Source organism: Ovis aries, chromosome 3 (assembly GCF_016772045.2).
Source record: "Ovis aries strain OAR_USU_Benz2616 breed Rambouillet chromosome 3, ARS-UI_Ramb_v3.0, whole genome shotgun sequence".
In the NCBI taxonomy this organism is placed as follows: Eukaryota; Metazoa; Chordata; class Mammalia; order Artiodactyla; family Bovidae; genus Ovis; species Ovis aries.
In genome coordinates this window covers 179,763,163-179,787,820 of record NC_056056.1, presented here as the reverse complement: position 1 = coordinate 179,787,820, position 24,658 = coordinate 179,763,163, and the positions used below count along the sequence as shown (strand labels likewise).

Genomic DNA, 24,658 nt, shown 5'->3' with positions numbered 1-24,658 from the left:
CGGTGTTACTGTATTCAGTGAAAGATTTTTAGCAGTGACTGTGCCAAGTGCTGCGTAGAAGCAAATAAATGAAGCGTTAACTGGCTGTGTGACTGTGTACAGCACATGTTGAGAGTCAATTCTCTGGAAAGCGTGTAAAAGGAATACTGATGTGAGAGGCTTCAGTATCCCCCGTGTGTTTCAGAGAAGGGATCTTGCTATTCCTTTTTAGGCCCTTCAGCTTTCTTGTCATTTTGAATATAGACTATATACCGTCCTTTAAGGTAGGACAATACTTGACTGTTTGAGACAGGCATCTTTCGCTGCTTTTTAAACCTCTAGGAGAAGGCATTTTAGAGCAGAATCCATCCTTTCTTACTTTCCTCTCTCCCTCCTTCAAAAGGAAAAATTGTTAGTATTTAAATCCCTTTCCTTGTTCTTTATATTAAAAGTAAATTTTTCATGTTATGCAAAAGATAATTCCCCTTTTGCTCATTCGTTCATTCAACATTTGAATGCTTACAACATGCTAGATGCCAGGATTATGAGTTAAAGGAGATTCGTATGGAATGTGTGAGGCTTGTTGGGGGAGGTTTCTGGAACAACTTTATATGGGAAGAAAAATTCGGTAGCACTGTGTATTGGTAAGGGTGTAGGTAGAGAAATAGGTACTCATGTTGCTGGGTGGTGAAAAGTCACATATATTCCATGAAGAACTATTGCAATGTCTGCCAAAATGTAAAATGCATGTTTTCTTTGATCCAGCAGTTCCATCTCTAGGAATTGATCCTACAGATACTGCTGTTTCTCTATATAAGAATATATAGTACAGCATAATTTGAAATGGCAAAGGGTTGAAAAAAATCAAAATGCTCTTCGACAGAACTGTGAATTAAAATAAGGTACATTCATAAAATGGAATATCATGCAGCTATTAAAAAGAATTAGCTCTAGGTAAACGCATTTAGAAGACACTAAAATACATCAAGTATAAAAAGTTAAGGTGCTGAAAAGGGTATAGTTTGTTACTGTTTGTGTAATGAAAAAAAAGTATATATCCACGTACACATCGAATCTCTTTGCCAGGAAATGCAAGGTTCTGGTTAACACTTGTTGCCTCTTGGGAGGACTAACAAGTGATGGAGAAAGTGGGTATAGGTAAAGATTTAATTTTTATTGTATACCTTTTGTGCCTTTTGAATTTCGTATTACCTGCATGTGTTGTTTTAAAAATAGTTTATTGAAATTATATAGGAATAAGCACAGGAGCTATTTTACTTATGATCCTTAAACTTGCTAGTTTTCAGAGCAAAATGAGTAAAGTTACATGTTAGAACGCAGGTGTGCCAATTCTGTGTACCACAAGCAAAGAAACAGTAGTACTGGTGGTGGCACATGGCCATTTTGTCTGTCACACTTTATTGGTATATGGAATGTTTCCAGTGCTTGTTAACTATGTCTTATTACATTTATTATTAACTGTCTTCAGTAAGGATGAAACTTGATTATAAGGGAAGTGCTCATATGAATAAATAGATAAATATAGAGATGAATAAGAACGGAGGTGAAATTAGGAGATGATAAATGTTAATATGTGTATGGGATGATTCATTCAACAGCAGATGATATAAAGGGCCATGTGCAAATCATAAAGTGAGTTAAGAAACAAAACAAGTCGGAACCACTACCATAAGCCTCTCTAGTTTTCTTAAGAAATGTTCCCTTACTAGAGGCGCATCCATGGATTTCTTGGATTTTTTTCATGTTGGAATTTTATGAACTAATAGACTTAGGAACTGCTTTTTATTCCAGACCTAACCTGATGGTAAATAAAGGAGCTTCTGTACCCTGATAGGATGAGTACAGGGTTTCTCTGGCAGCATAATAGAGGGATTCTCATCCAGCCAGGCTGGGATGGGTGCAAGGAGAGCATTTTGCAGGAGCCATTGGTGAGCAGGGCTTAGGCAGGCACAGGCCATCCGAGCAGGAGCAGCACACTGTCCAAGGAGCAGGTAGGAGAGGAACTACCGGTGGGCCGGTGGGGTTGGGACTGAGGGCGTGAGGGCAGCAGATTTCCCGAGAGTCTTTCGCAGGCAGCCGTCCCCTTGCAGTCATGTGGCATTGTTCCCAAGGCTGACTGGATGACGGTAATGGACTGCCCTACCACTCTTGGAGCACAATCTCATAGTGGTAGGGGAGTAGAGACACTGTCTCAGTTCATCCCAAAGCAGGGGAAAAAGAAAAGAAAAAAATTGTAAGAGAGAACAAAGAAAACCTGTGTTTAATTGTATATGTTGTATATATGTAGATGTGCCTTCTAGCAGAATTACTGATGTTTTCTTTTCAGCTCTCTTCATCCTAGAAGAAACTTTCCCTCTATTTGGAATCACAGTTTGAATGCTGCATGGGAGCAACTCGAACTTTATATTCCGTTTCATTATATTTAAATTTATGTGAAGCACTTTCTACCATGCAGGCAAGCATTTTGCTCTTCATAGCATGGAATGCTGTAACAAAATGTTTTCTCCATCAGAAGCTTTTTGAACATCTATGAGCATTTAAGTGCTTTATCTCCACAGTGTACAGGGTAGGTGGCAGGTAGTCAGATGATTATTTTTTTCCTCACGTATCTTGCATATTCTCATGTTTTGGTGGCCCATACCTCTTAAGGAGAAACTTTCCCCTTTGAAGCTGAACTGTCCTATGCCTTGAATCCTCTCAAAGACAAATTATTCTGGAAAGCTTGAACCAAACCTGGTCAGATGCTTCTGAGTTATGAGAGAGGGATTGAAATAAACTTTTTCAGCTAAAAATAATTTTGCTCACAAGTTACCAAAAATGGCTGACTGGAAATGCTTTTAAGATACTTGTCTAAGCTACCATAAGCTGAAGGTCAAGAAAAAGGTTTAGAACACGTTTTGAGAAATGATTGGCTCTATTTTGCCAAAGCTAGGGCAAAATAGATGTTCTTTTTCTCTAATTGCCTTGGGAGACAAAAGCTGGAGGAAAGTGTTCTGCCTTAGATTCAGTGAGGACCTCAACATTCTTTAAGTGGAACATAGAGGCTGCCCATTTCTTCTGACAGTAAACTCCTATTTATGGGAGACATTAGGGTTACGTGAAAATGGGACACTTAATTCTAAAGATATTGTACAATTGCCTATGCTGATTAATTAGTTAAAGCCCTTATCTCCTGTGGCAGAGCAGTTTATACTCTCAGAGAATATCTGTTGGTCTTCCCAGAGAGCCGAGTGCTGGGCCTTTAGCACGCGGCACTGCCACTGATGCTCTGGCGTGCTGTTAAGGTACTTCTCTGCGTCTCACTGAATTGTGGAATTACGAATCACTCACAGTTACGGGCAGGGGTTTTTATTTGCAGTGTGATTCCTTGTCATTGTGTGCCTTGATGATTACGGAGAGGGTCCCTTAGCAGCAGCAGTTTACACCATTGATTTCTATTGGTAGCCTTGAAAAGGCATGCTTAAGTTTGCTTAGTGTTGTAGAATAAAGTCTTGAATTAGAAATTTAGAGCTTTTTTCCCTTCATAAAGATTGCTCTTTTAAGTAGAGCCAATATAAAACCATGATGTTTTTCCTTCTTAAATTTAACACATAATTATTGAGCACCTGTTGTGTATGAGGTAATGAGAAGGGAAGTTGATCAGGCTCATGTCAGAAGACCTCTGTCTTCCTTCAGGTAGAAAAGAATAGTAACCTCTAGGCAGGGATTGTGTTGACACTTTGAGGAGGTAGAGACATTTTAGAGGTAAGTGCTATTCCAGTGTAATAAGCATTCATTGAAAAGTAGAATAAAAAGATCGCTAAGTCTCAGTTAAGTGCCAGCTTGCATTGAGGTGGTCTTGGTGATTTCTTAAATCTATCAAACAGTACTCAGGAGTCCACGAGTGTGACCAAGTGCACATTACCCTGGGCTGAGCATTGGTAAACTGGGACTGACAGATTCAGCTGGAGGAAAAAAGTGGGAGAAGACAAAAGAGAGAGGGCCTGTGACTCGAGTTTGGGATCTTGATGTTAGAAGAGTTTAGGTAGTGATGATTCCTAAGGAATGGTAATCAAATGGATGATTGTGATAAAGGTCAAGTCCCCTGGAAATAAGTGATCTGAAGAGCTTGGAGGCTTTGGAAGGGCTGTCAGTTTGAGTTTGAGGAAGTAGCATAATATGTAAGCATTAATTCAGTAGTTCCCAACTGGAGAGATTTTGCCCACAAGGGACATTGGCAATGTCTTCAGACATCTTTGATTCTACAACTGGAGGTGCTGGGGGCATCTAGTGGGTAGAAGCCAGGGATGCTGCTGTCGTGTTTGAAAATGCGTGGGGTGGGCCTTAACAGTGAAGGGTGGTCTGGCTCAGAAGGTCAGTAGTACTGAGGCTGAGAAACCCTGTGTTAACTTTAAAAGAGGAGTTGTTGAGTAAGGGCAACAGAATATAGTTTCTTTCTCCTTCCACTCCACTCTGGAACTGTCTGAACAGATGTTTGGTGATCATTTATGGAGCTCCATTTATCTACCAGGCACCATGCTTGGGTTTATTGCCTCCTTTTTAAAGTCTTATGTTTTAATTATAAGTTAATATACAAGTATATTCTTACAGATAAAAAACCTAAAAATTGAAACACATAAAAGCCAGTGGACACGTTGGCTACCAACCCCAGTCTCTCTTCCTTCCTTAGAGGTATCCAGAGCTCTGAACTTGGTATATGTAACTAAACATTGGAAGGTTACCTCCTCTTCATCTAGTTTCTCTCCCTCTTACATGCTATGCCAAGAGGCTTGCTTTTGAATATTTGTCCTAGGCTGCAAGTTTCTTAAAACAGGGACCACCTGTTAGGTAGAACTTACTCTATGTGGAATACGGTTGTTACCCAATAAGTGTTTGCTGAGTAACAAATGAAATTGATAGAAAAGCAGCAATGGGAAGCAGAAAGAATGCCAGTTGCTAGCAATAGCCTTTAGGCTTTGAAAGGCTGTGAGGTATATTTATGGGGAAAATGAATTAGTGTTAGGATATAGGAGAAGTATTGAGACAGTGAAGAAAGATACAAAGCTATAGAGAACTGGAAAGGGGGCTACCAAGGTACCTAGTTGAACTGGTCGAAAGGCAGAGAAGAGAGTCATCGTTCTCTCCAGGGTTTAAGAGCTCCAGGAGAGGAAGTGGGGATGGGTCTTCTAGGAGAGTTACCGCAAGTTAGCTGGCACCCCACTCCAGTACTCTTGCCTGGAAAATCCCATGGACGGAGGAGCCTGGTAGGCTGCAGTCCATGGGGTCACTAAGAGTTGGACACGACTGAGCGACTTCACTTTCACTTTTCACTTTCATGCATTGGAGAAGGAAATGGCAACCCACTCCAGTGTTCTTGCCTGGAGAATCCCAGGGATGGGGGAGCCTGGTGGGCTGCCGTCTATGGGGTCGCACAGAGTCAGACACGACTGAAGTGACTTAGCAGCAGCAGCAGCAGCTGTCAGGAAGAACTTAAATTGTAGGACTTCTTGGAACTAGAAGGGCCCTAAAGTTCCTTTTGCAAAGTTTGTGTGATAGAAACCTTAGTAGTTTCTGTTCTGTTACGGGGAAATTCTATGCATGTATGTACACTCCTTTATGTACCTGAAGTCTCTTCATTGTTTTTCACTGAACAGAACATCTTGGAGCACATTTTGTTTCGGTTTGTACAGATCAGCTTCATTCTTTTGAAATGACCATTTAGTATTCCATAGTAAGGTTTGTTGTAGTTCTAAAATTATGATTTGTTTAAACATTTACTATTGCTGGACATTTAGGTTGCTTCCAATCTTTTACTATAAGCCATGCTGCTTATATATAATATCTTCTTGTACATATAAGTAAGTACATTAGGACAGATTCTGAGAAGTGGAGTTGTTGGATTTCTAAGGGTATGTTCATTTAAACTTTTGATAGGTATTGCCAGGCAGCCTTCAAAATTGTATACTTGCGTGTATAGTGGAGTGACTTTTTCCTATCAGCTTGGCAAACTGTATGTTGCTGCTGCTAAGTCGCCTCAGTCATGTCCGACTCTCTGTGACCCCATAGACAGCAGCCCACCAGGCTCCCCCATCCCTGGGATTCTCCAGGCAAGAACATTGGAGTGGGTGTCATTTCCTTCTCCAGTGCATGAAAGTGAAACCTGTATGTTACCATACTCTGATTTTAACCAGTTCTCTGATACATGAAAACTGGTACCGTGATCTTTTGTTTTTCTGTAATAAAAAAGTCTGTTTTTAAAAAGATATCTAAAAGTCATTTGTATTTCTTTGTCATAAACTAAGGTTAGGAAGAATGGTGGGGTTTTGTTGGTGGTGGTGGTGGTAAGAACTTTATAAAATTAAGGAAATTAGCTTTTGCCACTCATGTTACAAAATTTCTTAATTTGTCATTGGTTCTTTGAGTTTGTTTATATGTGTTTATGTGTGTTTTGAAGCCAGATAAAAATTTTTAGTATAATTAACTATATAAGGTATTGATTTTTAAGTTTTTGGATCTTGTTTCTTTCTGAGAGAGACCTTATCTACTGAGATTTAAAAATAACATTCTGTGCTTTCTTTTAGTGCTTTAATGGGAAAAGCTGGATTTTAGTTTCGGTTCTGTCACTTACTAGTTTTGTGACACTGGTCAAATTGTATAATCTCCCAGAACCTCAGTTTCCTAAGATGGAAGGGTTTGATTTGTTCATTTGTAACATTGTAAAGAATTTTTTAAAACTTCTTGTTTACTTTTGAGTGGGATTTACTCTTGTGTTGTGTGGGGATGTGGAGTTGGAGTCCGGCAAAGGGAAAGATACAAAGAGGCAGGCAGGCAGACGTGGAAGGGCGATGAGCAGAAGCACAAAGGAGGATGAGAAGGAAACCAGGGCTGCCAATGAGAGACAAAAGACCCAGAGAAATAGAGGAAAAGCGAAGGAAAACAGACACAGGAAAGGAGGTACCTAGAACCCCAGTGGAAGGCATTTTTCCTGTTGCAGGAGGTCTAAACCATTTGGAGCACTTTTATTCATTCACTCTCCCTTCTTCCTTCCCTCCCTTTTTCCTCTTTCTTTCTCGTATCTCTGTCTGTTTTCCTTGCTTTTTCTTTTTTAAAATAACATTGAGTATAATACAGAGGCTATAAATTAGCACAGATCATAAAGTACAAAAGTTAACGCTTCAAAGTCTTGCTCATGCTGCACATATATAGCATTTAAAGCCAAGTGCTTTGAATTTCTTGGACTTAAGTGTCTGTTAGCATTGCTGTTTTACAGATTTATTGTCTAGCAATCCCTTCCAGCTCTAAAATTATGTCTTTAAATATAGCGTATCTATTTTAGCATTGTTAAAAGGACTATAACCTTTGCATATCCTGTTTTTAGATATTAAGTGTATAAAATTAATAATGCATTCCCATGTTTTATATTCCATGTCTAAGAAGTTCTCCCCATAATTTGTGCCTTTAAGTAATTGAGTTTCTGTCTTTGGACATCTGTCTTCTGTGAAATGTTGCACTGAGATGTTTAACTTCTTACCCGTCTGCTAAGTATAGGTAATTATACCCATCCAGCAATGCATAGTTAACCAAAATTCTAATATGACAAGTTCCTCCAAAGTATAGTGTTCAGTTATTTACACCTCTTATTTTTTAAAAATCAATTTTCCCTTAGACTCCAAGTATGATTCTTTTCCCTAGTTGCTTTGGTTGGGGGAAAAGAAAAAAAATCTGTGATCACTACCATGCCCACATTTGAACTGAATACACTCTGACTTTTTAGCTGATGGTAATCTCCTTACAAACCCTTTTCTACCTTTTTAGCTTTGTGGATCCCGCCAGAGCTGGCCTAGGCCATGCTTATTTTTTGGCCTTTTCAGGTTGCCCTGGAAAACAGATGACCGGATTTATTGCAGTCACGACGGGCTGTCATGGCAGTGGCTGTCACCGTGGGCTGGTGGGAAAGGAGGTTACCAGAAATGCAAGCTGAACGAGAAGGGGATGCAGATGTGAGTGGCTTTGGCAGCTTAGCCGTGTTGCTAGTAGATGAGTTCTCATCGGGGACTGCAGAGGCCTCACTGTCATCTTTCAGACTTAAGCAGAAGCTTTCTTCTTTTCCTCTTCTGGAGGATGGTTTCTTTGGGAAAGAATCACTTTTGTTGTTTCGTTTTGTGCATTTTAGATCCAGTCTTCCATCTCATCTTTGCACTCATTTGATATAAAGTGAAACGTAATCAAGAGGTGGTGGTTTGAGGTTCTGCTCTTATGAAGTAGTATGGGCAGGAAGATCCCGGGGTGCTCTGTCACAGGTTTCAATTCAGTTGGGTAGGTGCTGTATAAACTCAGCCAAAATTAAATAACAGTTGAAATTGATGGTGTCACATATGCTAATTTGTTGGTTAGAAAGTCTATATTTGTTACAAAATTGTATCATAATTGTCTTTCTGGATTTGGTGTATGCTTGAAAAGACAAAACATAAAGGAGAATAAGAGGGGGTCCAAAATACAAGCTATGGCAGCTGAAGAAGTTTTTTTGACTTTTACATATTTTAAACAAAAGTTGTCATCTAATTATTTTAATCTTAAACCTGGGAGGCCAGGAAAAGTTTCCCTTGGTCCTGGAAGCTGACTCAGACTTCCCTCTGTGCTCCTTCCCCATCTCACTTCCTTCCATGATTTATAGGTTCTCCAATGGCTGGCTTCAGCAATTAGTTGCAAGAGGTCCTATGTATGATGTAATATCATAAATACTTAAAAAATATTAGTGGAAGAAATAACTAAAGTCCTGTAGTGAAAAACAGCACTCAGGAGGAGAAGGTATAGAGACACTTTAAGTCTTTGTAGCTTACTTTAGAAACAGTGTCACTGCTGGCAGGTGGGCAGCAGGGAGAGCTGAAGGAGCTTTTCGTTGGTTTTTAAAATCTCTGGAGCCCCCTTCTGAAGGCTGCAGCTCTTCTATACTCATGGATGATCTGCCTGGTGAATTAGGAGGATATGTACTACTTCCACCATGTGAATGTCTAAAGTGACTAAAGAATCCAAGACTGACCACCCTGGAGTGTGTGTTGATTAAAAAAAAAATACCACGAGCTGTGGGCGTGGGGCTTTTGAGGGATGGCGGGGGGTTCAGAGACCCAGTAGAGGAGGGTGCTCACGAGTTGCCTGAGTCTCATGACCAGAGACCATTACTGATTGTTTAGATGTGTCAGATGCCAGTGAACCCCTCTTGTTCCCTTAGCCTGAGATTCTAAGAAGTTCTGGCTTAGGAAAGGTACCTGTTGGTACACTGCCAGTTTTATTTAGGACAGTTTCTGGACCAGGGGTCAGCGGCCTTTTCTTCAAGGACTAATGTGTGAAGATCTGCATCCTTTTGGCTAGTAGGAAAGTGGATTAGAGGTCTAGAGGTTTGTTGCCTTCTGGTTATGCAGAGAAACACTCCGCTTCTGGCACTTTTTCATTTTCCCTTAATCAACAGTGTTTATAACATCATTATCATGTAAGGAGAGTGGAACTCCTCTTTCCCTGGGGCTGTTTCTCTGACAGATTTCAGCAGTCTCTTATTTCCTGGTGAATTTTTATTTTTTTTAAGAGTTTTGTTCAAGTTGACAGTGTTTTGCCTTTACAGCTACCCACCTGATGGTTCTTGAACCTGAGCTTCCCTTGTGGCTCAGCTGGTAAAGGATCTGCCTGCAATGCGGGGGACCTGGATTTGATCCCTGGGTTGGGAAGATCCCCTGGAGAAGGGATAGGCTACCCACTCCAGTATTCTGGCCTGGAGAATTCCATGGACTGTATAGTTCATGCAGTTGCAAAGAGTCGGACACAACTGAGCGACTTTCACTCATTTCACTTCACCTGATGGGTTCTTGGTTACCCTGTACTGTGGGAGACACGCGGTGGAGGTGGTGTCCCACACTGGATCATTATCTCAGGGTGGTGAGCCTGTTGTTATTTCCTTCATTAGGAGAAGAATCTTAAGTAAGCAGGGAGAAGAAACTTTTTGTTTGGGAGAGAAAATCAAACCCAGCTTTTCTGAGGCGAGAATGGGGTCGTGTGTGATAAACTATGAATTCATCCTTTTTTCCTCCTTCCCGCCCAGTTGCAGTTGATCTCACAGCAGCTGTTTCCAGCTGTCTGCTGGATTTTGCCCAGGCCGCTTGGAATGGCTGCGGTGACTCACACAACTGGGCTTTTTTCCACAGTGGTCTGAATCTAGCCTCTCAAGAAGGCGGAGCGGGAGGAGGAAGAGGGTGACTCTGGTTGCACTGGAGCAGATCTTCTTGTTGAGATTACTGTCTGCTAAACTCTCTGGGTTTGATTTGTCCTCCTTTCAAGCAGTGATCCTCCACATTGCTGGTGGAGGGGAGGCAAATGTGTGAGCTGGAGAAAGCCAAATGTTCTTCTACTTTGCTCCCACCCACCCCTTTCAGACCTTCCATTTCAGAGCAAACTGCGTCTTTCCTTCTCAGTTGGATCTAGGATTGTGTGTGTAGTGGGAGGGTAAATGAATGATGAGGGAGACAGCAATCAAAAATCGTGGTGACATGCTCTGTACTCACCCTGCTTCTTGGTGTGGATGTTTTGTTGGTGGAATTAGTTTCTTTTCAGTTTTTCAGGGTGGTCCTTCCTTCTCTTAACAGTCCCCTCCCTCTTTCCTTCTGTGAAGGCCACTTCTTCCTAGCTTGGGAGCCTCAGTAGGGAGATCTCAGTAGGGAGAGAGAAAAAAGAATCCTTTAGGTATTTAAAAAATTCTTTCACCTCTGATTTCCACAATCATGTTCCTGAAAGGGCAACAAGCTGTAGAAGAAATCCTAGACCTGCTCTGTTTTTTAAGATTTTGTTTACTTTTATAGTTTATGTATTTTTGGCCATGCTGGGTCTCCGTTGCTGTGCAGGCCTTTCTCTAGTTTCGGCAGGTGGGGCCCGCTGTCTGCCTGCAGTGCGCACTGCTCTAGGGCGCACACACTCAGTACTCGCCGCATTCAGGTTCTAGAGCACAGGCTCAGGAATTGTGATACACAGGCTTGGTTGCTTCGTGGCCTGTGGGGTTTTCCTAGGTCAAGGATCAAACCTGTGTCTCCTGCATTGGCAGGCAGATTCTCTACCACTGAGCCACCGTGGAGGCCTCCTGTTCTGTCTTACACAGTAGCCAGTTGTGGCTGTCAAGGACTTGAAATGTGACTTGACCGAAGTGAGATGCTCTGGAAGTATAAACTATACCCTAGGTTTTAAAGACTCAGTCCAAAAAAAAATTCATTGCATTTTTAAAATACTGACTATATTTTATACTGACATGCTGAAATTTCGATGTTAGTATTTTGAATGTTAGTTTCAGTAAAGTATATTGTTAAAATTACTCTCATCTATTTCCCTTTAAGTGTGGCTACTAGAAAGTTTTAAATTACATAAATGGCCCGTATTTCTGGTTCTCAGGATATCTGTTAGATGTCATCCTTGAAGAGAAGAGGAAGTTGTGGAGTACAGCTGTGCTTCTCTCTGGTGGTGTCTGTTTCCAGAACCTTGGAGGGACTTTGATGATAGTTTGGGATTCACAACCTAGTGTGCCACAGTTATTTTTCCCTGTAATCAATTAGCTCATACTTACTGACTTAACACAACAAATGTTTATTATCTCAGTTTCTGTGGGTGAGAAACTTGGGAGCAACTTAGCTGTGTGGTTCTGGCTCAGAATTTCTCATGAGGTTTTAGTCAAGCTGTTGGCTGGGCTGCTGCCATCATCTGAAGTTTGGACCGGGGCTGGAGGAACCACTTCTGAGATGGCTCATTTCATGGCTGTTGACGCGTTGTCAGCTCCTCACTGGCTGCTGGCAGGAGGCATGGGTCCCCCTCCCTCTCCTGGCCCAACATGACTGTCTCTTTGGCTCTTTGAGCATCCTCCTTGCATGACAGAACTCTCTTGGCGGGATCAAGTGAGAGATCAGGTGAAGAGAGAGAGAGCAGGTGAAGAAGCGTAGTTCTGTGATCTCGTTCCTGAGGCGCGCACTGTTGTTTCTGCTTTACTTATCTGTCAGAAGCAAGTGTCCAAATCTACTTTCTCCCAAGGGGAGGAGAATTATTCTCCACCTCTTGAAGGGAATAGGGTCAAAGAATTTGTGGCTATATTTTGGAACCACTCCACGTATCCGTTTTTCTTTTGTTTTCCCCTGTTGGCATACCCATATTTCACTGACTGCCTCTGGTGATGGTCAGAGTCCAGTGGTTGAAGTCCATTTTACCCTCAACTGCTACTTCACAGTATAATTTGGAACAATTCTATTCATTTGGAAAGTGTAAATTCTGACCCAGTAATCGAATTGGGCCCTTCAGGGATCAGGGGCCAAGATGAGTTTAGCTTTGCCTGAACTTTGAGCACTGGTATGTCCCTGTGTTCGTGTGTGCGATTTTGAGTAGTGGAATAAGCTGTTTGGGTGTTACTTGGTGACTGCCTTGTGCACTTGTGTATCACATTCCTCTTAGGTGAGATTCAGAGCACTTAAGAACCATTCCATAACTCATTCTACCTCTGAGAGGTCTGAACAGAAGGCAGGGTGCCATTCTGTTTTTTATTGCGCAAGTAGGGAAATTGAGGTGAGTTCATTTGCCTTTGAGACGGAATGAAAGTGTTGAGAGGGGCGTAGCGGTGTACCAGGTGAAAACATAGATGATGCTCGCAGGCAGCTCAAAATGTAGTGTGGGAACTAAGACACTATGTGAGTGAGTGTGCTTAGAGCACGCTGCTGTTTCCTGTGGTGGTTTCATCCATGCCTCCCCTCCTGGTGGCTGTTTTGTTTTTGGCTCAGCCTCAATCTTCTCAAATTTAGACTGCGGCAAGATGTAAGATGTAGGATGTCAGTGATCCATTAGACATAATCAGTGAAGGTCGATTTTTGCCTGCTCTGGGTCAAAACGGAGCTTTAGTACATGGAAACTAACTATGCTATGGAAAATGGTTGGGTTAGTAGAGGGTTCAAGATTTAGGAGAGCAAGTATTCATTTCAGTCCACTTAACTTCATTTTTTTCTAGTATCTTGGTATAATTTACTCAGGTATTTCGTAAGGAATTTAACGTTATCTCTCACGTTTGGGAAGTCTGAAAGCTTAGATGAATGGGCTGTTAGAGAGTTTATTGCTTTGGAGAGAGAATTAAAAATCTGTTGCATCTAGCTATCTTTTAAACCTTTGTTATCTTTATCATGATCTTGGTACTTAAGTAGTTTTGAATTGTTGCTTTCCCCCTTTTTTTTGTGTGTGTGTGACTATCTCTTGTCTCTCTGTGTGCTGTGCTTAGTCGCTCAGTCATGTCTGACTGTTTCAGACTCCATGGAGTGCAGCTTGCCAGGCTCCTCTGTCCATGGAGATTCTACAAGCAAGAATACTGGAGTGGGTTGCCATGCCCTCCTCCAGGGGATCTTCCCAACTCAGGGATCGAACCAGGGTCTCCCGCATTGCAGGCAGATTCTTTACCATCTGAGCCACAAGGGAAGCCTCTTGTCTCTCTACTGGACTTAATTTTCTTGAGGCTCATGCCTTTTAATTCTTTATATTCTCCCTACTAGTAACTGTATTTTGAGTTGTGTATTTGAGAGGCTCTGTGAAGTGAAGGTCACTCAGTTGTGTCCGACTCTTTCTGACCCCATGACTATACAGTCCATGGAATTCTCCAGGCCAGAATACTGGAGTGAGTAGCCTTTCCCTTCTCCAGGAGATCTTCCCAACCCAGGGAATGAACCCAGGTCTCCCACATTGCAAGCTTTTTACTTAGATATATTGTCAACATCCACTGGTGTGGTGAGAGTCAGGCATAGAGTTCATGGGTAAGAATCTGGAGTTTAGCGTCCTATTGGCTCTGCTGCTTAATACATTTATAACCTTGGGCAAGTTTCTTAATTTCTCTGAGGCTTGGTTCCTTCATCTGTAAAATGTTAATAGTAGTTTCCACCTCATAGGGTTGTGAAAACTAATGAGATACTGCAAGTAAAGCACTTAGCAAAGGAGCAGTTACATATGTTAGATTTGTGAAAAAATTAATCGGTTAGCTTATTCATTTATTTAATTAGAGGCATCAAAATTCTTGAATCTCGAGCCTCTCATAAAATTTATTTGACATTATTTATTTGAGGCAGCAGAAGCCTGATTCTCATGCCTGTCCTTGTCAGCCCACGTGGGTCCAGGTCATAACTGACTCCACTCAGAGAATTTTCTTGTCTGCTGTGGTAAAGTAGATATTCTAGGCCAGGTTGTTCCTCGCAGAGCCTGAGGCCACCTCCCTTCTCCCACGACCAGAGGCTGCCAGTAGGTCACCTGTGATTCACAGAGCCTGCCTTCGGCCTGCAGCTTAGCCTCTGGGTCACTGAAACCTGGCTAATGCTGACTCCTTTCAAAAAGCCCAAGCCCTTCTGCGCCCTCCAGTTTTCTATTAAGGAATTGTTGGGACTCTTTTGTTTCTAGTTTTTTTTAGAAGTCTTGCAGCAGCCAAACAGATCATTCCTCTCAACTCTGCACTCCTTGGTCAGCATCCAGAATGTAAGCAGCGATGGCCATCTGTGTATCCCTGTGATCTCAGGCCTGGCTTGATGGTTTTTCTCTCCTGACCTGACCTTCCAGTGACTTCTTCCCTCATCGACTATCCCATTTTCTCTGTTGCATAGTAAACAGATTTCTTCACCCTCGGCCTTTTAACTGCATGTTATTTCTGCCCCTTTCTCTTGACTTCATGTGGTTTCTTTCCAAGGACCTGGCATGTCCCTCTTGTCCCCCTGCAGTGGGGAGGTCAGAATCCTGTCCCCTCTCTTCCGTCTCCAGTGCTCCTATCGAATCGTCTGCCTTTCGGTGAAATTCCTTGCTCTGTTCAAACTCTAGTAATCTGCCCTCTTCCCTGACTAGGTACTGTGGCTTATTGATTACCCTGCCTTTTTTGAAAAACAGAAGAAAACTACCTTGGCCCTTGGATCTTGGTACCTCGGCCCTGCCTCAAGTATTGCTATTGTCTTCAGAGAGTGCCCGGATGGACCCAGCACCTTAGCTAGTCCCAGGCTCTCAGTCCTTTCATTTGTCAGCTTCCCTGCTGTGAGTTGCCCATTTACCACCTATTCTGAGGATGCGCTTTGGGTCCTGTCAGTCTGGAACTGCTTCATTTCTGAAAATCTAGATGGGCATCTTATTTTCTCATGAGCACTCTTCCAGTTCTCTCTTTCATTTACTCCTACCACATCTTTTCCCAAAATGTCACTGAGAAATGCACAGCTTTGGTCTTCTCTGCTCTCACGCTGTCTTTTGACTCCCTTGTCTTTGCTTCCTTCCCTATCTTGTTTGGATTTCAGGCTTCTTTGCTTAAACAGCTCTTTGGCCGGTATCCTCTCTTTGTTTCATTTGGTTTTCACTACCTAGCAAACCCCAGGCCTAGATCGATATAGATGTCTGCCTTCGTGATTTCCAACCTTTCCTGGACGCTTGATTCCTGTCTGGTAGTCTTTCTGTTTTTGAGTGACCTCTCTTGGGAACTTGACACAATGGCTGTTTCAGATGTTCCGCATTATCCTACATTCACTGTGTCTTCATTTACGGAAAGAAATCTTGCCTCTTAATTTATAGATGAAGTTGTTGTTTAGTTGCTAAGTCATGTCTGACTCTTCTGCAACTCCGTGGACTGTATGTAACCCACCAGGCTCTTCTGTCCATGGGATTGTCCTGGCAGGAATACTAGAATGGGTTTCCATTTCCTTCTCTAGGGGATCTTCTCGACCCAGGGACTAAACCTGCATCTCCTACATTGCAGGTGGATGGAATAGAATCTATGAAATTGGAAATTTTTTAACTTCCTGCCCCGAAACCTACAAATTTCACCTGTTGTAGTGAAAGATGTATCTTTCTTTTTGTGGTGAATCTTACTTGAATTTCTTTTTTAGACTTTAAATTCTGCTCTTCTGTATCTTTTTTTATCAAGTTTATGTATGCTTATCTCATTAAAAATAAATAAGATCGACCATATTTAGTCCTTCAGTCTCCTTCACTTTCCAGCTCCTTTTCATTCTTCTCTCTTCTGCAAACCAACTTCTTGAAATAATCGTCTGTACTTTTTGAACCCATTGTAGTCAGGTTTCTTCTTCAACCACAATATTGAAACTCCTTCCACCCAGTGTCACTCCCTTGTGGCTAAATCCAATGGCTCTCTTTTTCTATATTGTGTGTCCCTGAAATGCCTCTTCCCCCAAGCTTCTCGGGCACCATCCTTAAAAAATGTTTCTCTCTCTGCCAGTCCTCTTTCTTAATCTCTTCCTCAACCTGCCATTTAAAACTTGCTGTTATTTAGGTTTCTCTAAAAAGCAGAGACATTACTTTACCAACAAAGGTCTGTCTAGTCAAGGCTGTGGTTTTTCCAATGGTCATGTATGGATGTGAAAGTTGGACTGTGAAGAAAGCTGAGCACTGAAGAATTGATGCTTTTAAACTGTGATGTTGGAGAAGACTCTTGAGAGTCCCTTGGACTGCAAGGAGATCCAACCAGTCCATCCTAAAGGAGATCAGTCCTAGGTGTTCATTGGAGGGACTGATGCTGAAGCTGAAACTCCAATACTTTGGTCACCTCATGCGAAGATTTGACTCATTGGAAAAGACTCTGATGCTGGGAGGGATTGAGGGCAGGAGGAGAAGGGGATGACAGAGGATGAGATGGCTGGATGGCCTCACCGACCTGATGGACATGAGTTTGGGTGAACTCTGGGAGCTGGTGATGGACAGGGAGGCCTGGCGTGCTGCGATTCATGGGCTCACAAAGAGTCGGACACAACTGAATGACTGAACTGAACTGAGGCCTTCTGCTGTCTGTGTTATACATGTTCTCTTTGGGCCTGGGTCTCCACTGCTAAGGCTTTATTGATTGTCTGTATGCTGACAGCCTCCGCATGGCCTGCATCTCCTCTCTGCACTTCAGGTGTCTGTCTCCGGGTGCTTAGCTGCATCTGCGTGTGGATGCCCCATAGTTCCTTCAGAGCCAGCGTGTCTGAAACTGACCTCTCCTCATCTGCTCTTGCTACAGAACTCTGCCCTGGTGTAAGTCAGTGACTGGTGTCACCGTTTCCAGAGTGGTCTTTCTGCCTTTGGTTTTGCCCTTTGTGTTCACGTCACTGCGTCGCAGGGATCTTTCTGAGAGTGACCCTCTACAACAGCTGTCATCACATTGCTGCCTCTAGTCCCATTAAATGACACCGGTGATCCGGCTCCTACCTCATCTCCCAGACCCTCAACCCGCTCGTACATAGACCGTGCACCTCTGCTTGGAGGTACCGCTGTAAGTTTCTCTTCCACCTGTTCTCGCCTACCCTCATCTCTGAGGTCTTGGTTTAGAGGTCAGTTTTCTTTGGAGACCTTTTGTCAAATGTCTTAAGTGGGGGCAGTAACTCTCCTGACCGCTGGCATAGTGGCTTGTACTTTTCCCTTTCTAGCTTTTATCTTACTGTGTTATAAATACCCATCTACTTTGATCTGGTACCAATAGGTTCCTTGAGGGTAAGGACTCTGCTTTGGTCTTTTTTCCTTTTTAAATTATCCTCTTCTAGCACAACACCTGCTATGTAGTAGGGCCAATATTTATTGGATGGTTAATGGTAGGATAGATGATAGGATTTCAGAACTCAAAGAACCCTATCTATATAGAAAACATGTCCTGGATTTTCAGGGTGGATGCTCACTGTGCAGCATTTGGTTCTTTTGCTGGAGATAATCATTTCAAGCTAAGTTGTATTCAGAAGCCAAACTGCCTCTTAATGCGTTACCTTTGGTTCCACTAGTTAAGTAACCCTAAGTGGTTAGTTTCCACATTTAGGTAGACCTGTGTTTCTCAGTCCTGGCTGCCCACTAGCATCTTCTGGGGTGCTATGCTTAGTTGCTGAGTCGTGTCCGACTCTTTACAACCCCATGGAATGTAGCCTGCCAGGCTTCTTGTTCATGAGGATTCTCCAGGCAAGAATACTGGAGTGGGTTGCCATGCCCTCCTCCAGGAAATCTTCCCAACCCAGGGATCGAGCCCAGGTCTCCCACATTGCAGGTGGATTCTTTACCAACCTAGCCACAGGGAAGCCCATCTTCTGGGGAGCTTTAAAAAAAAATTCCATTGCCCTTAACTCACCAAATAAGAGCAGAACTTTTATTTTTATTCTGGTAAGATTGTCATCCATTTCCAGTTTATTAAAATTGATCAACAGCAGCCTTACTACTTACTCTTTGACAAGACAAAAGAAATGGCAGGTAAGACTTTGTATTATCTAATTTCTAGATGCACCAGTTGTTAATCATTTTGAAATCAGGGGCACTTTTCTGCCTGCGACCCTCAGGAAGTTCCCTTGTGAACCCTCAGATTGTGATCTGTAATATGCGATGTGAGCAGAAGGTTTCTATCCAGTGTAGTCGCCTTGTCCTCTGATGGGGTCTGTGATCTGAGTCACTGCTGTTGTATCACACACCTCTGCTCACAGACTAATTCCCAGGGATTGACCTGATGTAAATTGGAAAATTTGGTTATTAGCACCAGAAGGAACACATTGTTATTTAATTACCCCCTTAAAAAAATACTATTTCATCTTTGCTTTCAGGGCTGGATCATCTCTTTTCAGACATTTGATTTTTAGAGAAGTATTTGCTTTTGGTAACTTGGAGGAGTCAGGTTAACTTTTTAAATGGTTTTTTAAAGTGTGAGCTCATTCTCAAGTGCATTTATCTCTGGTAGTAATTGCTTAATACAGTCTGTTTCCTGCTACTCAACTAGTGTAATATTTAAGATCCATTTCTTGCACAGAACCTGTGTATCTTCACACGCAGCCTTGGGAGGATTTGAGGAGAACCTCACGTTTGTTTTCTTCCCTTGATTTTTACACCAGCACGATGTTGGCACTGTGGGGTTCAGAACTGAATTCCTTCTTGTTGTATTGGTCACCAGTGCAAGGCTGAAAGAATTACTTGCCTCAGTGAGTATTGTAGATCTGAGGGATTTAAATGTTGAGTAATTGCAAATATTTCATTCTTGTCATTAAAACCAAACAAAAAAAGAAGATGAAACACCAAACCTGTCATAGAGACACATGAAAACAAGTTGGGCTGTTTTCGTTTTTCTTCCCTAGGTCATTTCTGTAGCAGCTTTTTTTTTTTTTTTTTTTTTAAATCTACAGTGCAAAGTCCTGGTCTCCAACAGATTTTGTGATGACTGATTGATATTCAGGTTAGTTCTGTGTCTGTTTTCAGAATAGCTTCTGTCTAAAAATACTGTGGAACTTAGGTTAAGCAATTGATGAGCAGTTCATAAACCGGTTATCTTTGGTAATTTAAAGGTAGTTAACATTGGGAACTTTCTTCATCCTTGGAAGCAGGACAGTAGGGGTAAGGAAAAGTGAAAGTTGCTCTGTCATGTCTGACTCTCTGCTACCCGATGGGCTATACAGTTCGTGGAATTCTCCAGGCCAGAATACTGGAGTGGGTAGCCTTTCCCTTCACCAGGGGATCTTCCCAACTCAGGGATCAAAAACCCAGGTCTCTCGTATTACAGGCATATTCTTTAACGTCAGAGCCACAAGGAAGGTGTCTGGATATATTGTCAGCCATTCAGCCGTATTGTATATACTGGCCAGTACTTCTTTCCTTTGCCTTCCCCATTATCTTATTTCCTTTGGCTTTCTCGTCTAATGGAGGCCTCCTTGAAGAGGGTGGGCATGAATAAAATATGCATGTTCTTTTTCCTTTGCTAATGGCAGTGTGAAAACATTGTTCGCTTTCAAGTGTGGTCTTTGTGATGAATTGGGCAAAGAAAGAGAACGTGACTCATTCTGGGTGCCAGTCAGTCGTGTCTTCCCTCTCCCACCTCTGAGCCAGCATGGTTGGCTTTCCATTCAGACAGAAGCTCATGTTGCTTGCAGATGAGGGAGCCCAGCCGGAGAGCTGTGGGCCTCAGCTTGGGCCTGACAGCACTTGGTTAAGTGAATCAGGGAGACTGAATTATTCATTCTCCTTCCTCATCCCGCTGTTCGTATCAAATTCCTGCTGTGTCTTTGGGGCATCTTGCCAGTCTTCAGCATAATTGATTTTCTTGCTTTGTGGGGTGTGTGTGTCTGTGTGTGTGCACAAGAGTTGTGCCTCTTTAGGCACTCCTGGCTGCTTGGGATAGGAATATTTATTAAGCACATGTGTGTAGCTCTTATAACCTAAAGGAAGGCTGGGGTCAGTCTTTTTATTGTCCAGGATGCAAAATTTTCTTTCCAAGTAATGAGGATTTACTGACGGATGAATTATGAAGAAGGCTCTTCTATGATCTTAGTAGAACACAAGTAGAAACGTGTGTTCTTTTCTCTTTTTGTCCTCTAATCCTGTTGTGTCTTCTTTAGTGTTTTTCTGCAAGGACATATTTCATTCTAGAGCCATGGACTGTTAACTAGGAAGGACTCAGAGGCGATCTAGTATATAGGTTGCAAACTGTAAGTCTATGGCCTGACCCTTCTGCAAGGGGTTTTGTTTGCCTATCACAGTATTTTAAAGACATTTGGATGCAATATTTAAACACTGGCAGAGCTCACATGAAACACAGATTTCTGGCTTCTCTCCGCCATACTGGCCCTGGGGTCCTGTGAGGGCCGCTCTGTTGGGGCTTTGGAAACAGCTGGCCCCACCGCTACAGGGCTCTGACTGCATGCTTCTCTTCCCTGTTTCCTCGGGGGAGTGTTACAGCCCCAGTCTAATCCAGTCTACTTATTTTATACAAGGGAGGAAGGGCCTTGCCCCAAATCTTGTAGTTAGTGGGAGAAACTTCAGTTCAGTTGCTCAGTCGTGTCCGACTCTTTGCGACCCCCTGAATCGCAGCACGCCAGGCATCCCTGTCCATCACCAACTCAGGTGAGGGTTCATGTCTCTTAACTCTTAGTTGATTATGAAACTTTTTTTTTTAAACTTCTACCTTTTTCCTTACCCTGGGTTTTTTATTCATTGAAGATGTTCATTGTGTATGTACTAAGAGTACACGCTGGGAGTGTGGAATATGGTAAAGCCCCTTGTTCTTGATGTGGTCTTGAGATACAGTGAGTCTGCCTTTGGGGAAAGTTACCGCCTATCATTACTCTATGATAGTATGTTATTTTATTTTCTTCATATCACTTAACCACCATCTGGAATTATTTTAATTTGTCTCCTTGTTTACTCCTGTGAGACTAGTGACTATGTCTTGTTCAACATTGTTTCTCCAGAGCCTAGAAAAATGCCTGCCACTTAATAGATTCTCAGGATTTGTTGAATGAATGACTAAAGGAGGCATTTGAACTGGACTTTGAAGAATGAATAGGATTTTTCAAGCAGGTAGAGATTGATATATGCCGAAGCATGGAGGCATGAAAATAGATGACGTATCTTGTGCTTCTTTGGGGTTGGCCACAGAAGGCTGTTTTTCATACCAAAAGACCATTTGGATTTGAAGGACCTTGAATTCTTGGTAAAAGATCAGAAACTAAATGTGTTTCTGAGTCAGAAAACTCCAATACAGCTTTTTCCCCTGTGTAGTCTTTTAGCAGGATCTGGCCATTCATCATCATTAGTGATTTATAGGACTTTGCCAACACATTTACCAAAGCATTTTTATTATCAAACAGATGTGAATCCAGGGCATGATTCTAAGGTACCTTTTGTCTAGCAGCATGTGTGCCAGGCACAGGGCAGTCTAACATTTTTCAAGTCTTGGACAGTCAGCAGTAGTTATTTTTGGAGTATATAATGGACCAGGCGGTGGATTTCTGAGGGTGCAGGGCAGAAGTTCTCAGTGTTAGCTAGCTGTGGATTAGAATCACCTAGGGAGCTTATTTAAAGGCCATACCCAGCCCAGACCACGGGGTCTCAAAGAATGGGACATGACTGAGCTGTCTGGACTGAACTGAAACCCAGACCAATGAAATCAGGGACTCTGAGGGAGGGACCCAGGAATCAGTAGTTTTATGAAAACTTCCCCAGGTGACTTCGGTATGCAGTCAAAGTTGAGAACCTTTGGCTTAGAGGGGCTGACATGGGAGGTGAGACAGGTTGTGGTTGGCTAAAAACATGTGGAGGAATCCCAAAGAGGATAGTCATTAAGGAGATTAAGAGGGCAATTGAAGAGAATTAAAAGTATCCGAGTGGAAGATATTTTAGGAAATCGGTTTAGAAATGTGTATGTTTTTTGGAACAGTTGGAACGTAAAGAGGTTGGAAATCTTTCGCATGGTGTCAGAGATGAAGGGAGTGTACCTGGTGGTTGGGGAAGGAGAGAGCCTGAATTCCATAGAGTCTGCTGTGTGTAAACCACCATCCATAGATCCTAGCTTTCTAGTCACAGATGATGAGAACGCAGTGTACTTGAAGTCAAACGTCATGGGGTCATAGTCCTGTGACTAATTAGTTGTGTTTGTTTGGTTCAGTTCACCAGCCATTTATCAAGCCCTGAGCACTGTGTTGGCCCTGGAGATGAATTAGACACAACTCTTGCATTTTAGGATCTGACATTACAGGGAATTCCTTTGTGTAACTTACTTCAGCAGTTCTTAACTTCTCTGAGCCTTTCTCCCTCTGTGAAAAGGGAGGCTATGATGAGATTATTTCTGAGGTGGCTTTCGTCTCAGCTATCTCATTACAATGATTCCAAGTAAAATCTAGTGAAAACTGGCACCTCTCTAAGGTAATTACTGTAATTTTTGTTCGGTAGGAAAAAAAAAAATCCAAGCAAAGTATGGCCACAGGGTTTAAACTGAAACAACCTTGGGACCTTATTAGATCCTTTTCCCATCTTAGCTCTCTAGCAGGTTCTGTTTGATTTTGACAAGTAGAATGGGTAAGGAATACTGGAGAGCAGATGTCCCTGGGGGAGGAAGTGGCTGATGGGTTATGGAAAAAGAAGAGTCTGGTTAAACCCTGCAGTCGTGTGGAGCTGCAGGCAGATTGGGAATGTGCTGCCAGAGCCTGGTTTTGAGATCGTCCATCGTTTCCAGCACTTTGTTGAATTGCTGAGTACATTCATCACCCAGATGAAGTCTGCTATAATTGGGAACAAATTGCTTATCTTGCCAGCAGCCCTCAAGGAGAGCTTAGGAGAACTGGGGAGATGTATCTTTCTGGAGGTTCTTGGGTATTGCAGTATAGTCATTGTTTTCTTTGGTAGGTTGTAGGAGGAAGGGAGAGTGGGGAAGGTAAGAGGAAGCAGTGGGCAAAAAGTACCTCCCCACCCCCCTTCCCAAAGAACCCTGAAAAGCTGTGTGTGCTAGGAACTGGGGCAGAGTGGTAGGGCTGTGGTCGTTGTTTGTAGGCTACACTCTCTTATTGCTGTTTTGATTTGAGGGACACACTAATAATTATGGTTAGTTAGGGTCTTTCTTTCTTTCTTTCTTTAAATGATACTCTTTGTGGCATCTTCTGTTCTAGAGCACTCTATTAAAGACAGTGAAAGGCTGATTTTTTTTTTTAATGTAAGGTTTGCACTCAGCATATCGGTCTAGTGTAGAGACCGTATGTACCATGTTGTTTGTTCAGACATCCTGGATCCTCAGACCTCAGATTACTGTTGAACCGTTTCCTTTTCCACTGCCCACTTCCCGTTTCATTCTGCAGTCCTTGTATGTACCCCGGGAACCTAATTCAGCCCCTGTACGGCCAGCACTGTGCTAGCTGTTGCCCATGTGCAGAGAGGCAGATTGAAGGACTGTCCTTGGGAGCTCTTGGTGTGATAGGGAGACTGATCCCAGGCAGACCTGTGATGTGCTCAGTGCAGAGGGGAGTAGGTGTGGGTATAGAGGAGAGGGTACCCATCCTAACTGGGGTGGGAGAGTGTCACAGAACGGGACCGGGGGGCTGTCAGGGGAGCTAAAAGTCTCTGTGTTTTAGACAGTTCTAGAAGAAATAAGGAAATCCTGCTTTAATGGGTAGAATGCAGGGTAGGGAGGCAGGACGGTTACTTTTTGGGCTTTTGTGTTCAGAAGTACAGCAGCTTACTTTGCTTCCCACTCCTGGCAGCAGAGTCTCTCTTCCTGTGGAATTATGTGGGATGGAGAAGAACGGCAAGGAATTGGCCCACCTGCATGGGGGGAGAGGAGGCATGAGGGGTGTGGGTGGTTGGGAGCTCTTGGCGTGACTGGCTCTAAGTACAGATGGCTATTTGTGTTACCGTTATTGTAGCTGTTATGCCTGCATTCCCTTTGCTGTGCCTTTCTACAGGGATAATTGTGGGGCCCTAACTTATATCTCTTCCTGCTGCCAGATAAAATAGATGCTGATGTGTTGTGCATTACATAGTATACAATGAATTCTGCGTGGGCTGTCTTCTTACTGCTGCCTTAAGCTTTTGAAGTCTCTGCAGCATAAGGGGGAAAATGTTTTATTTTTTTGTATTGAAATCTGCATTGGTGAAAACAAAAAATGAGTATTACTAGATTTTACTGAAGAAGAATTAAAGAGCCTCTTGATGAAAATGAAAGAGGAGAGTGAAAAAGTTGGCTTAAAGCTCATCATTCAGAAAACTAAGATCATGGCATCTGGTCCCATCACTTCATGGCAAATAGATGGGGAAACAGTGGAAATAGTGCCTGACTTAATTTTTTTGGGCTCCAAAATCACTGCAGATGGTGACTGCAGCCATGAAATTAAAAGACGCTTACTCCTTGGAAGGGAAGTTATGACTAACCTAGATAGCATATTCAAAAGCA

At 42.6% G+C, this 24,658-nt stretch overlaps 1 protein-coding gene across 23 annotated transcripts in view; it reads left to right on the top strand.

Annotated features, from left to right (window-relative positions):
• Nucleotides 1-24,658, top strand: part of RBFOX2 (RNA binding fox-1 homolog 2) — a 293,081-nt gene that overhangs the window by 16,715 nt on the left and 251,708 nt on the right. The window contains exon 1 of one of the 23 annotated variants that reach the window (XM_060414141.1): nucleotides 1-24,658. This exon is cut by the window's left edge and continues 16,715 nt beyond it; it is cut by the window's right edge and continues 26,763 nt beyond it. The exons of the other annotated variants lie outside the window; for them this stretch is intronic. The gene's annotated coding sequence lies outside the window, so the exon portion shown is untranslated. 23 annotated transcript variants of the gene reach the window in all.